Below are 11,642 nucleotides of genomic sequence, written 5' to 3'. Positions count from 1 at the left end.
CACTTTGTTCAAAAATTTTTATTTTTAGATCTCTTTCTAGGTTAAATATTTTGAACAGTCAAGAGTGATCGGAATATACCATTCGGAAGAAGTTAAAGGCCCAGGAGATGCATGACACTCTCAGTGTTTATTTGCATTCACGTGTAACAGGCTGGAGTCAGCTAGTCCTCTCTTAGCTGAATCAGAAAGACTTCAGGATTGTTTAACCTCATGTAGGGATTGATCTTTGCAGGGGGTGGAGGGGGTGGAGGGGGTGTGGGTGGTGGAGAGGTGGAGGGGGTGGAGGAGGTGGAGAGGGTGCAGGGGGGTGGGGGGGTGGAGGGGGTGGAGGAGGGGTGGAGGGGTAGAGGGGGTGTGGGAGGTGGAGGGGTGGAGGGAGTGGAGAGGTGTAGGGGGTGGAGAGGGTGTGGGAGGTGGAGGGGTGGAGGAGGTGTGGGGGTGGAGGAGTGGAGAGGTGGAGGGGGTGGAGGAGGTGGAAGGGGTGGAGAGGTGTGGGGGGTAGAGGGGGTGTGGGAGGTGGAGGGGTGGAGGAGGTGTGGGGAGTGGAAGGGTGGAGAGGTGGAGGGGGTGGGGAGGTAGGGGGTGGAGGAGTGTGGGGGTGTGGGGGATGGAGAGGTGGATGGGTGGAGGGGATGGGGGGCAGGTTGGCGGGGGAGCAGGGTCCTCAACCCACCTGCGCCCCAGCTCACCTGCAGACTGGGAGCTGGGGTGGTTACTGCGGGAGCTGACTCCAGGGCTGGGGAGCTGGCTGCGGCCAGTGGGGTTGCCCCTCCTGGTGTCACCTCCTGCCTGGGAGAGGGGAGCCGCTAGGGGACAGGGGCCTCGGGGGTCAACGACTCCCACTGAGCCCGACACCTGCCGGGGGCAGGGCAGCTCCCCCAGGTGCACACACCTGAGACTCAGCACAGCAGCCCCTCCCCCAGAGACCAGCTGGAAGGACAGGGGGAGAGCAAGCTGTGGACTGAGCAGCGCTGGAAAGCTCCAGCAACAAGGGAATATCGAGGGAATATAGTATATAGAACTAAAAGGTCCCTCCGCCCATTTTCCCTTTTTCCAGTACAACACGTTTTTATATCAGACCAAAAATTTCCAATATTTTTTCTCTTTTCCCACCTTAGCGGCAATATTTTCCCACCTCTTCATTATTAAGTTTCTTCCTTTTCGACTTTCATATTTCTACAATTACAGGTCTTAGATATATTTTCTGCTTCTGAATTCCCTTCAACATAATCAATTTTGGGAGATATACAAAATATGTTTTTTGTTGTTTCGTGTTTTCTGTTCTTTGCCTCATTTTGTTCTATAATGGCAGAAGTAAATGACTTCTAAAACATGACCAGCATGCACCCAGAACCAAGTGGAACACCATGCTGGTTCATTCAGTGACATTATATTCTCTCTTCCTTCCCATTCTGCTCCCTTCTTTTATCTCATTTACATTTTGGTGGTCAATGGTGTGACTCTCTACAAGTATTGCTGTTTTTTAAAAATTATTTATTTATTTATTTATTTATTTATTTATTTATTTATATTTATGAGAGACAGAGAGAGAGAGAGGCAGAGACACAGGCAGAGAGAAAAGCAGGCTCCATGCACAGGGCCTGATGTGGGACTTGATCCCGAGACTCCAGAACCATGCCCTAGGCCCAAGGCAGGCACTAAACTGCTGAGCCATCCAGGGATCCCAGTTTTGCTGGTTCATATAAATTTGGGACTGAGCATCCTCTAACATACAGAACTTAATACACTCAGAACCAAGAGGATCACCCTCCTGGACCCCTCAGATAGATTACATTCTCTCTCCACTCCCACTTCTTCACTACCACCATCTCCCAGGTCCCCCCTTTTTTCTTTTTCCTCTTTACTATTTTTCCTTGTTTTTTTTCTTCTTCCTCGGAGTTTTTTTTGCCTTTTATTAATTACTAGTTTGTTTTAAAATGTGTTTTCTACTTTAGTGGTCCTTTTGTTTCATTTGTTCTGATCTTTTTCATTTTCTGGTCTCTGACCTTGTCAGAATCATCTAGGGTGGAATTTTGTTAGGTCATGGTTGATATTGTTGACTCAGCCCACTCATACAGCTACTCTGAACAAAATGACTAGAAGAAGGAATTTACCACAAAAGAAAGAATCAGAAATAGTACTCTATTCCACAGAGTTACAGAATATGGATTCCAATTCAAGGTCAGAAAGCCAATTCAGAAGCACAATTATAAAGCTACTGGTGGCTCTGGAAAAAAGCATAAAAGATTCAAGAGACTTCATGACTGTAGAATTTAGATTTAATCAGGCCAAAATTGAAATAAATTAAATGAGATGCAATCCAAACTGGATGCCCTAATTGCTAGGGTTAATGAGATGGAAGAAAGAGTGAGTGACATAAAAGACAAGTTGATGGTAAGGAAAGAAGCTGAGGAAAAAAAAGAGAAAAACAAGAGACCATGAGGAAAGGCTAAGGAAAATAAATGATAGCCTGAGAAAGAAGAATCTACATATAATTGGGGTTCCAAAAGATGCTGGGAGGGAGAGAGGGCCACAAAGTATATTTGAACAAATCATGGCTGAGAACTTCCCTAATTTGGGGAGGGAAACAGGCATTCAGATCCAGGAGATATAGAGGACACCCCCAAATCAATAAAAACCATTCAACACCTCAACATTTAATAGTGAAACTTGCAAATTCCAAAGATAAAGAGAAAATCCTTAAAGTAGTGAAAGACAAGAGATTCTTAACTTATATGGGGAGAAATATCAGATTAACAGCAGACCTCTCCACAGGGAACTGGCAGGCCAGAAAGGGCTGGCAGGATATATTCAGGGCACTAAATAAGAAGAACATGCAGCCAAGAATACTCTATCCAGCAAGGCTCTCATTCAGAATAGAAGGAGAGATAAAGAGCTTCCAAGATAGGCAGACACTGAAAGAATATGTGACCCCCAAACCAGCTCTGCAAGAAATATTAAGGGGGATACTGTAAAAGAAAGAGGAAGCCCAAAGAAATAATCCACAAAAACAGGGACTGAATAGGTATTACGATGACACTAAATTCCTATTTTTCAATAGTTACTTTGAATGTGAATCGGCTAAATATTCGCATCAAAAGATGCAGGGTATCGGACTGGATAAAAAAGCAAGACCCATCTATTTGCTACCTCCAAGAGACTATTTTATTTTATTTTATTTTATTTATTTTATTATTTTATTTTTAAGAGATTCATTTTAGACCTAAGGACATCTCCAGCTTGAAAATGAAAGTTAGGAGAACCATTTACCATTCAAATGGTCCTCAAAAGAAAGCTGGGGTAGCAATCCCCATATCAGATAAACTAAAGTTTATCCCAAAGACTGTAGTAAGAGATGAAGAGGGACACTATATCATACTTAAAGGGTGTATCCAACAAGAGGACCTAACAATCATGAATATTTATGCCCCTAATGTGGGGGCTGCCAAGTATATCAATTAATAACCAAAGTAAAGACATACTTAGATAATAATACACTAATTTATAAGATAAAATGTACTAGAGATATAATATACAACGTGATGACTACGGTTATCCCAACTGCATGGCACATTTGAAAGTTAGAGGGGAAATCCTAAGAATTCCCGTCATAAGGAAAAGAATAGTCTTTTTCTCTCTTTTTCTTTAGATCTATGAGATGATGAATGTTAAGTAAGCTTATTGTAATTATTTCATAATGTATGTAAATTGAATCATTATGCTCTATGTGTTTAACTTACACAGTCCTGTATGTCAGTTATACATCAATAAAATATTTTTCAACAACATATGTTCTGGTAATGAATTCAGGAGACTGAGATATAATTGTTAATGGAATAAAGAATAATGGAAAATGAATAACATTTATTTAGATTAAGAGAACTCACTAGTAAGGCCTACATGGAACATTCTTTTGGAATCAGTGGTGAATTATTCATGATGTTAGTTTATTGTATATTTTCCTGAAATAATTTTACACAGAAGATTCATAGTTCTCTTCAATCTAGAATTACTTTATTTCATTCAACTATATCATTATTATTGTTCCATTTTACAAAAAAAAAAAAGGAGGCATTGTCAGGATAAGTAAGTTATTGAGAAAGATGATCAAGTAAGATTTGAATATTCATGTATGAGAATCTTTTATTTTCTGATGTTGTCAAGAAAGTCACCTTTCAAAATGAGTAGGTGTGTTCTCATTGATAGACATGTGTTTAATTAACATGTGGCCTATTAAATAGAAAAGAAAGACTCAGGTAGATGTTTAAGTCCAAGATATAATTCAAGATGGATATGAAATATGCATTTTAATCAAAGTGCAATAAGACTGAAATAAGATTAAATTGCAGTCAAAAGCAATTAACTGCTGATGTATAAAAATACTGACTTTTATCTTGACCTTGTTATATCTGTATCATTTTGTAGAGTATTATTTGTATGTAATTGTAAGAAATCCATTGTTATGATCCAAAATTCAAATAATTACAATTTCAAAAATCCTTTTACATTGAACTGGCTTCATCATTGCAATGACTACATAAGCCATTGTCTTGCTACTTGGTGAATAAATGCATTCCCAAAAATAAATTTTGAAGAAATTTAAAAATAGTTTTAAAAAAAGCTATGGATAGTTTCTAAGATTATTTGGTAAGGCTAGTGATAATTCAGAGCTCTTTTTTCTAAGAAAAAATATCGTCAAGTTTTATATGTTTTTTAATAGTATTGAATGAATGTTTTTTGGGTATGCTTGTTTTCCTTTAAGCTTTATTTTTTACGTAACGGCAATATTACAATAATGTTACAATCACTTAACTAATTTTCCAATTTTGAGGCTTATATTTTTTTAGTGTAATTTTATTTACACTTTCTTAGCATGAAAAGACAATACAGGTTACTTAAGTTCAATAATTAAGACCCAAATCCTAATATTAACTTTTGTTCCATTGCCAGAATAATTAATGCCTTGACTTGTCTGTATCTACTATTCTTCAAAGTCAAACGCTATAAAGATAGCAAGTCTGTCACTCATTAACACCTTTGAAAACTATAGTGCACCATGTGTGCTTGTACTCACTTCCCTGAACCTACTAATTTGATTGAATTCCTCAAGTGCGCTCATTATTAGTATGAAGTGACTGACTTAGCATTTCATTTTATAATCAATAAGATTGGAAGCAGTGGAATCAGAGTCTGGTGAATAAATTAAACCCTTGTCTTTCCCTTGCACAGTCGTAGATGTCATAGGACTTCTAATATGGAAGAATCATCTCGTTGGCCTGTTCAATATATCAGCCCCATCAATTGAACACGTTGGTTGTAAAGATTAAAATAGTCAAATACTCAAAATCTATAAAAGGTAAGGGTAGGGGATCCCTGGGTGGCACAGCGGTTTGGCGCCTGCCTTTGGCCCAGGGCGCGATCCTGGAGACCTGGGATCGAATCCCACATCGGGCTTCCGGTGCATGGAGCCTGCTTCTCCCTCTGCCTATGTCTCTGCCTCTCTCTCTCTCTCTCTCTCTGTGACTATCATAAATAAATAAAAATTAAAAAAAAAAAAAAGGTAAGGGTAGTGTTTATTCTACCCTTTTAGTAATTAAATTTATTCATCCATAGTAAATATTTTGCACCTTAAAATGTGCATTTTATGGTAATGAGAAGAAAAATAACCTCTTATTTAGAATCATAAGTAACAAGATATAAATGTGTATATATTCATATATGACATATATATGCTAATATGCATACATGTGTATGTATATGAACTTTGTTTATCCATAAACACAAACATAAACATGCATGGTTATTTCAGGGGCATTTCCATTTGAGACAATTTAATGTTTTATTTTTGAATTATGCTTTTTGTTGTATTTATTATATCATAAGAATAATAGATATTTATTGTAGGCAATTCTGAAAATATAGAAAATAGAAGTCTCTGTGGTGGTGGCACAGTTTTATTTTTGAAATATTGGAAAATTGGATCATGGTTACATATTTATCATTATATTGCAAAAATTAATTAAGCTGCAAACTTCATAGGATTCCTAAAATTTTACTTTAATAAAAAAAGTTCTCAAAAACTTGTACACTTCTCTTGAAGGATCAGTTGCTCATATTACATTTATAATAAGTTAGGTCCTAAGAAAGAAACCTCCTCTCTTTCTGATGACTTATCTAATTACAAAGATAATTCGAACTGAATTTCACTGTAAAACATCCATAACACAATGTCCATGATTTTCATTTACATGCTAGCTAAGGGTTGGCATCAAAATATTCATTATTCTAGGCTTCTGATAACTTACTCTGGTCTAGATAGTTCTAGAAAGCTTTTTCTGAAAATGTATTTTTAGTGAATTAATTTAATGTTTTGTTTTATTTTTGAATTATGCTTTTTGTTGTATTTATTATATCATAAGAATAATAGGCATTTATTGTAGGCAATTCTGAAAATATAGAAAAGCATAACATAAACATCATATATTAATCTATTATCTTCATCTTACAATTTAACATATATAATACAAAAATACATTTATATGCAAACATAGAGATTAATAAAAATGAAGAGCATACTTAATGTATCATCTACTTCATTATTTAAATTACAGAAATTATTTTTACTTATCATTATTTCCTAAATCTGATTTTTGTCAATTGTTTACAATGATCTCAACTGAATATATTACAGATTATTTATACAATTACCATTGTTGTATATTTGCACTAATTCTGATATAAAATCTGGTTTTCTTTCTCCCTCAGATTCCTTTGCAGATTTCTTCACATATGTGAATGCCCAAGGCTCAGACTTTGTATTTCTCAGGATTTCAAATAAAATCATATTATATACTATAATTTGCTTCTGTATTTTCTTATTTCTATTCCATCACTGGTTGAACAGTAATGATTCAAATTAAAGACTTTTCTCAAGTATTGATGGTGGGAAAATCTGGAAATAGTTGTACTACGATGCTATAATCTCTTTCTTTGTTTTTCCTCTTCTCTACCAGGTAGATAAAGACACATAGACATATTTAGGGTTTTTTTCCTGGCATATTCTGTGGCCTTTATCTTTATAAAATTTAAGTTATTACCACATTGTTTTAATTATTGTATTTTTTATGTTTAATATTTAATAGTGCAAGTCTGCCTCTACAATTCTAATTTTCTAAAAACACCATGTTTTCAAGAAAACACAAAACACATTTTCACCCGGGGATTTATTTTAATAAGATTTAAAAGGTTATAATCTTGATAAAGCTATAAATCCATTTACAGAGAACTGCCTTTGAATCTGTCAGGGTTGCAACAGGAAGCAGATGGCATGCTTAAAAGAAGATGTGGTGAAGAATTTTTACATATCAAGGATTAGCTAGAGAAGAGTGGGTGCTTTAAAATGATAGTAGTAAAGCTTGCCATCCTCAGGCCACAGAAGAGAAGTGAGCTGTGTCCAGTTAGGGTTCACAGCCAAGTTAAGGTAAGTATGCTGGAGGGAGTCAAGGCAAGACACTTGCCTGCCAGCACTTCTCATTGGCTAAACCCAACCAGAAATCATTGCATAAGTAAGCTGTGCAAATGTAGCCCATATTCTGGTTCCTCTCATAAAAGGCAAGAGACGAAAGAAAGGTGGGTGGTAAGGGATCCAAACACAAGGAAACAGACATGGCTTTATTGGAAATACAATTAATCCAATGAATATCTTTCGTCTAATCATATGCTTCTTTATATATCTGGTCTCCCTTTAGAATAGTTGAAAAATATTAATCATGTCTTCAACAATTTTCTTGCAAATTTACTTCAATATAGTACATTTGTGATACACTTGTGAATGTTAGGGTATACATTCTATCTGGTAATTGATGATAGAATGATGTCTTGGACATCCTACTGAAATCTTACACAAATTCCAAGGTTTTTGTTTACTTGTTTGTTTGGCTTTTCAGGTGATTTTTCTTTGTTATTTAATGCAGTGGGTAACTGTTGTTTTTAATTGGACACTTGAGCCCTCCTAGGGATATTTACCTTTATTTATTTATTTATTTATTTATTTATTTGAATTTTTAAATTTATTTTTATTTATTTTTCTTTTTTCTTTTTTTCTTTTTTTTTTTGATGTTTACTTTTATAAACAATTGTCCCGTTGCTTCTGTAGGACTAAGGCTGGTATACGCCTCCATCTTGCTGACATTCTTCTTTTTAATAAATTTCTATGCACTTGCTTTTCTCATTCTTTTGATCTAATTAGGTAATTATTTTTTTCTAGAATACAGAATTTTACATATTTTTAATTATTTGTAAAAAAGCATTGGTTTTGTCATTTTATAAATATATGTATCTTCTGTAACTTTATTAATATCAACCTCATTTTCTCCCCAGTTTTGGTTTTCTTTTTTTTCATACTGGTCTGATATTTGAGTATATATTTTTAGTTATTTTAGAAACACATTTGTAAATAATACATAGTGCTTCTAATTTTATTTTTAATAATGTATTAATTTCAGCTAAAATTCTTACTAAATGCTTTATAACACTATTTTAGACTTTTTGCTATTCCAGTTTAGAAAGTCAATGAGATTTTTCTCTACTGTCATTCATTCTGCCTCATAATCTAATAATTTAAGACTCACATGCATTTCTATTAATGGTTATGTTTGTAGTACATACATTTTAAGTTAATATTCTTTTTTGCCTTTGATGTTTAAATTTTAATATATGATAATACTACTTGTGTAGCTAGAAGTCTTCTTTTACTTTTTAAAATTAATTTATAAATTTTGTTTTATCTATATCACATGGTCAGTGAAGAAGTCTACATGATTTTTCATAAATAAACCATATGGAACCGTACTTCTTAATCAAATATATTTTATTTTTCATCAAGTGATTGAAAATAAATATGCATTGTCAGAAAGGAAGTGGGATATATTGCTATAATTTTATTCAGATCCCCTACATTTTGTACTTTAATTATCTAACTCATAACTGATTTAAAGAAAATATTAGTGCTTTGTGATAAAGTTTCAGTTTCATATTTTTTGTAAATTTTTCTTTTCTTTCTTAGAATTTTTATTTATTATGCATTATACAATACAGAAAAGTTGTTACTCTATATTTTATTTTGGTGAATGTCACATATCTTTAATAAAAAATGAAACTCATTTTGTGGCTTTCCGTGTTCTTTATTTATATTCTACATCATTATGTATATTGTAAATGTTGCCAAAACTTCTTTCTTTTTATTTGCATTCCTTGATGTCCTTCAAACTTTCTTTGTTTTAACTTATGAGTCACATATTTTGAATTTTTTCCTATCAATAAATAGTTGTACCTTTTTCATCTCCTCGTAATTAAAAAAAAAGAACCCAGAGTATAATTATTGTTTATGAAGGCAAGAAATGAGATCTCTAATTCAAGACTAAGGGTGGAATGTGCTTATCAAAACTTCCCCCTAAATTCTCTGAAACACCAGGACATAAGAAAATAATATAAGAAAATTAATAAATTCATAATGATGCCAGAGCATCCCCTATTATATCACTGATGGAAATAAAAGTGATAGAAAATTTTAGTTGAGATTTGATGGATAAACAATGCAGAGTAGATGAATTTCCCACCCAAACCTCATAAAATTAAAACCATCTTTGGACATCATTCTTCCCATTAGAGATAAAGAGAAACTCCTCTGCCATCAACAGACTAAAATGAACAGAAATAATCACAGGACACTAACTGCTCCTTAGGTTATTAATTATAAAGTACACATGTATATAAAACTTTCTCTTTCCCTGCATTTAGAGAACCTGCCTTTAGAAAGATTTGCTACTAAAATGAAGCCCTCAACTCTAATTCAGGATAATTTTGTTGAAAGCAAAAGAGAATAATAACTGCTAATGATTTTACGTTGCTTATGTACTTCCAGCTCTTATGCTTAAGAGCTTTACATAATGAGGAATCCCAGAGGTTAGAAAAGAAAAAGTAGACAGATGTGAACATATACACTTCTGTCAGTGGAGTAGCATATTCAGAATTAATGCTTGTGTTACATATTGGCAAAACATATCCGCAACTTACGCAACAGGATATAGATTTATAACCATAATTTAAAATGAATTCCTAAACACCAATAAAGAAAAGCCATCATCCCCAAGTAAAATATAAGTAGCAACAAAGTAGGCATACAAATGGCTAATAAACTCATGAAAGTTGATTAATCTCACCACAATCAGAATAATAGAAAGATGTGTCATTGTCAACAAATAAGACTGGCCACATTTTTAAAGTTTGATAATACCTAGTGATAGTGAGAACCTAGTAGGTAACTTTTTTACATTGGTGATCAGAAGATGGATTCCTGTTCTAGTTGACACATTGAGCAAAACAGATACATTTACAAATACAAATAATGTATATGCCATAGGAAACAAAGCAATAGGCACAAATTTCCAGTTACCTTGGACCTTTCTTATTTTACCCATCTGAAACATAAATACTATACTGATAATTTAAATGATTAGAAAAACATTTAAAACCCATTTGAGCTATATTTTTAAATAGCCAGTAAGAAACAGAACAGAAAGACCCAATAGTGTTAGGACTATTTCCAAAGCCAGCAGAGACTGGGTCCCAGTGATGGGCCAAGAGGCACCTGGGACAGAGCTCTAGACCACGAACAGGAAACCAAATCCTAAACACCCTACGTGTGCTCATTTGGGTGGCAGATATAAAGGTGACAGTCATACTCTCTCCTTTCACTTTTTTTTTTCTTAAAACAAAATCATGATGTTCTACTCACAAAAAATAGCTTGTAACTATGACTCAAGTATGTATTTGATTTGTTATTTTTTGTAACTAATTGTGACTTTGACTCTCAGCTCCCACCTTTCTAAACTGGACTTTCTACAACACCAACCACATCAAGTTTTCTTTCTTTCTTTTTAAAGAATTTATTTACTTACTCATGAGAGACACACAGAGAGAGGCAGAGACACAGGCAAAGGGAGAAGCAGACTCCATGCAGGGAGCCTAATGCGGGACTCGATCCCAGGACCCCGCCATCACAACCTGAGCTGAAGGCAGACGCTCAACCACTGAGCCATTCAGGTGTCCCTACATCAAGTTTTCATATAGAAAAACACAGGTGCTATGAAGGTGCCTATCCCAGAGCCATTGCCCAGTGGGTGCAGGATTACAGATTGATTGTAAACATGAATCTGAACTGAAACAGGCAAGAAACAAAGTGATTTTGAAGTTGCTTTTGTATTTTTTTTAAATTGGTTGATGGACAAATGATAAAACCATAGTTTCCTAAACAAAATTTTTGGAGAGATAATATATAGATATAGATACATAAATATACATGATCCTTCAACATTTAATACCTGCCACCAACATAATTCCAATTCTGATAATATGGCAAACTATAAAACCTGAAAAACTTTAGTGCAACAAAATCTTCAAATTCTTCAAATTTGGAGCTCATAAGAAAGTAATAGAACTCCCTCCGTTGGGGGGTGGGGGTACTGCAAGGAAGCCAGAAATCAAGTTAGACCATTAAATACACTTAATCTCTCAAAACTAGTTGAATCACATTTGGATTGTTAAATAGAGGACACTCAGCTAACGGCTGTGAGATAAATCCG

General features: G+C 34.7%; 1 long non-coding RNA gene across 1 annotated transcript; it reads left to right on the top strand.

Annotated features, from left to right (window-relative positions):
• The first annotated feature begins 2,083 nt into the window (after positions 1-2,083).
• Positions 2,084-6,858, top strand: LOC144283954 (uncharacterized). Its single transcript, XR_013352434.1, has 3 exons — positions 2,084-2,181; positions 5,230-5,356; positions 6,766-6,858. It is a non-coding gene; the product is annotated as an uncharacterized LOC144283954 (long non-coding RNA).
• Positions 6,859-11,642: the final 4,784 nt, after the last annotated feature.

Source organism: Canis aureus, chromosome 15 (assembly GCF_053574225.1).
Source record: "Canis aureus isolate CA01 chromosome 15, VMU_Caureus_v.1.0, whole genome shotgun sequence".
Lineage (NCBI taxonomy): Eukaryota > Metazoa > Chordata > Mammalia > Carnivora > Canidae > Canis > Canis aureus.
The sequence above is the reverse complement of the archived record's forward strand: the minus strand, read 5'-3'. Positions and strand labels throughout refer to the sequence as shown.